Source organism: Engraulis encrasicolus, unplaced genomic scaffold, assembly GCF_034702125.1.
Source record: "Engraulis encrasicolus isolate BLACKSEA-1 unplaced genomic scaffold, IST_EnEncr_1.0 scaffold_29_np1212, whole genome shotgun sequence".
NCBI lineage: Eukaryota > Metazoa > Chordata > Actinopteri > Clupeiformes > Engraulidae > Engraulis > Engraulis encrasicolus.
The window spans coordinates 422,501-425,000 of NW_026945588.1; the positions used below are offsets into that span (position 1 = coordinate 422,501).

The 2,500-nt window shown below is 48.6% G+C and overlaps 1 protein-coding gene across 1 annotated transcript in view; it reads right to left on the minus strand.

Moving 5' to 3' along the window:
• Positions 1 to 742, minus strand: part of esd (esterase D/formylglutathione hydrolase) — a 10,642-nt gene extending 9,900 nt beyond the window's left edge. The window contains exon 1 of the mRNA XM_063193151.1: positions 648 to 742. The gene's annotated coding sequence lies outside the window, so the exon portion shown is untranslated. The remainder of the gene's footprint in view (positions 1 to 647) is intronic.
• Positions 743 to 2,500: the final 1,758 nt, after the last annotated feature.

Consider the following 2,500-nt stretch of genomic DNA (forward strand, 5'->3'; position numbering starts at 1 on the left):
TCTTTTTCTCGTTTGCAATTGTTAAGGTGAATGAAAAACAGTCCCTCAAAAGTTGTTGTGGCTAGGCTGACAGCTGGGAAACTTTATCGTTTTCTCCACGGATGAGGGGCCAGGAGGCGGGGCGAGGAGACAAGCGCAAGTGGAGGAGGCAAGGTCACAAATTAAGACGCACCCTCATCTCTCTCTCTCTCACTCACTCACTTCTAGAAGAACACTGCACAAGTTGCCGGGGCCTCGAGAGCGAATAGAGTCCGGGTGACGCCCCCGCTTTCAGGCCTGAATGACGTATCCACGCGCTGACCGCCGTAGTCGTTCTAGCCCTCATCTCGTCTGCTCCCAGTAGCGAGAGAGAGAGAGTCGCTAAATCCGAAACTCTAACTCGCCTTGCTTTACAGGCTATCAATAACCCCGCTCTCGTGCACACAGAGGGGAATTGTAGCACGCTGTCGCGCGACTGACCACCGCGGGCACTGAGAAACGGACTCTTCAGTGTGCGCGTTGGTTCAACTCCAAAACAGAACACATTTCCAGCCCGCTGCAGTCGCGTGCAGTTTGTGCATATTCGGTACAAGAGTCAACGTGTGTGTGTGTGTGTGTGTGTGTGTGTGTGTGTGTGTGTTAGAGAGAGCAGAGCAAAGTATCCTTACTGTGTTTAATGTTTTCAGTTCAGCCTGCAGCTCGAAGTCACTTCTGTTCTCTCCCAGTGTCTCTTCAGAGGGGGCAGAGTTCAGCTCAACGTCAGGGTCAACGTCATGACGTCACGTCCCAGCCAATAAGCCTTGCGAGGCCACATGACCACCGCCAGAGGGCGACCTAACACAGCAAGCTGAAAGCCATGTCAGAGTTTTGAACACACAGACATTACCTTACAAGATGAGAGAGAGAATGCGAGAGAGGGGGAAAGAGAGGCAGCTGAAGAGTGAAATTATTATTATTAATAATAATAATAATAATTACAATATATAGCATTAATGGGCAGTCATGGGCAAGCGGTTTGGGTGTCAGACTTATAGCCCAAAGGTTGTCGGTTCGACTCCTGACCCGCCAGCTTGGAGGGGAAAATAATTAACCAGTGCTCTCCCCCATCCTCCTCCATGACTGAGGTAGCCTGAGCATGGTACTCTACTCTCCCCCATCCTCCTCCATGACTGAGGTAGCCTGAGCATGGTACTCTACTGTCCCCCATCCTCCTCCATGACTGGGGTAGCCTGTGCATGGCACTCTACTGTCCCCCATCCTCCTCCATGGTACTCTACTGTCCCCCATCCTCCTCCATGACTGAGGTACCCTGAGCATGGTACTCTACTGTCCCCCATCCTCCTCCATGACTGAGGTACCCTGAGCATGGTACTCTACTGTCCCCCATCCTCCTCCATGACTGAGGTACCCTGAGCATGGTACTCTACTGTCCTCCATCCTCCTCCATGGTACTCTACTGTCCCCCATCCCCCTCCATGGTACTCTACTGTCCCCCATCCTCCTCCATGACTGAGGTACCCTGAGCATGGTACTCTACTGTCCCCCATCCTCCTCCATGACTGAGGTACCCTGAGCATGGTACTCTACTGTCCCCCATCCTCCTCCATGGTACTCTACTGTCCCCCATCCTCCTCCATGACTGAGGTACCCTGAGCATGGTACTCTACTGTCCCCCATCCTCCTCCATGGTACTCTACTGTCCCCCATCCTCCTCCATGACTGAGGTACCCTGAGCATGGTACCGTCCCAACGTAGGCTACTGCTGCCCCCTTGCACGGGTGAGGCAGAAATACAATTTCATTGTGTGCAGCGTGCACTTGTGTGCTGTGTCACAATGAGAATGGGTTTCCCAGTTGGGCTTTCACAATAACAACAATAATAATAGTAATAGTAATAATAACGTAATAATAATTTAATATAATACTACAACTACTACTATTAACAATAATAATAATCATAATAATAATAATAATAATGCCTCACAGTCCACCTCCCTGATTACTTTATTGAGGGGTTAGGTGTCTTGTTTAAGGGCACTTCAGCCATGGCGGTGTGGTGTAGGGCAAGTTAAGGGTTAGGTGGGATTCGAACCTGCAGTCCTCTAACGTTAGGGTCACCTCCTTACCCATTAGGCCAAAGGTGGGACATAATGAGCCCGTTTAGATGCACATCAATAAACCTTTATGATCAGGTTTTTGGAGTTACCGTTTTTTTCAAGTGCTCATGTAAACTGAATAAACAGTTTTCATAACCGGTTTATTGCCGTTATCGGTTTATGAGAAATCTGATTTGCACAGGTAGGTTTTTGGCTAATAAACTGATTTCTGAAGACATGTATCCAGTATAATCGGGTTAGTATCAGGTTATTGACATTCTAGAAGGATAAGTAGCCAATCAGAAGCTTTAAATTCTAGCTTCGTGTCACACACTAAAGTGGATCACAGTCAACAGATGGACTGTAAACAGCAATAACCCGTTATTCCAATAACCTGTCCCATCCCGTTCCCAGAAAGAAAATCCC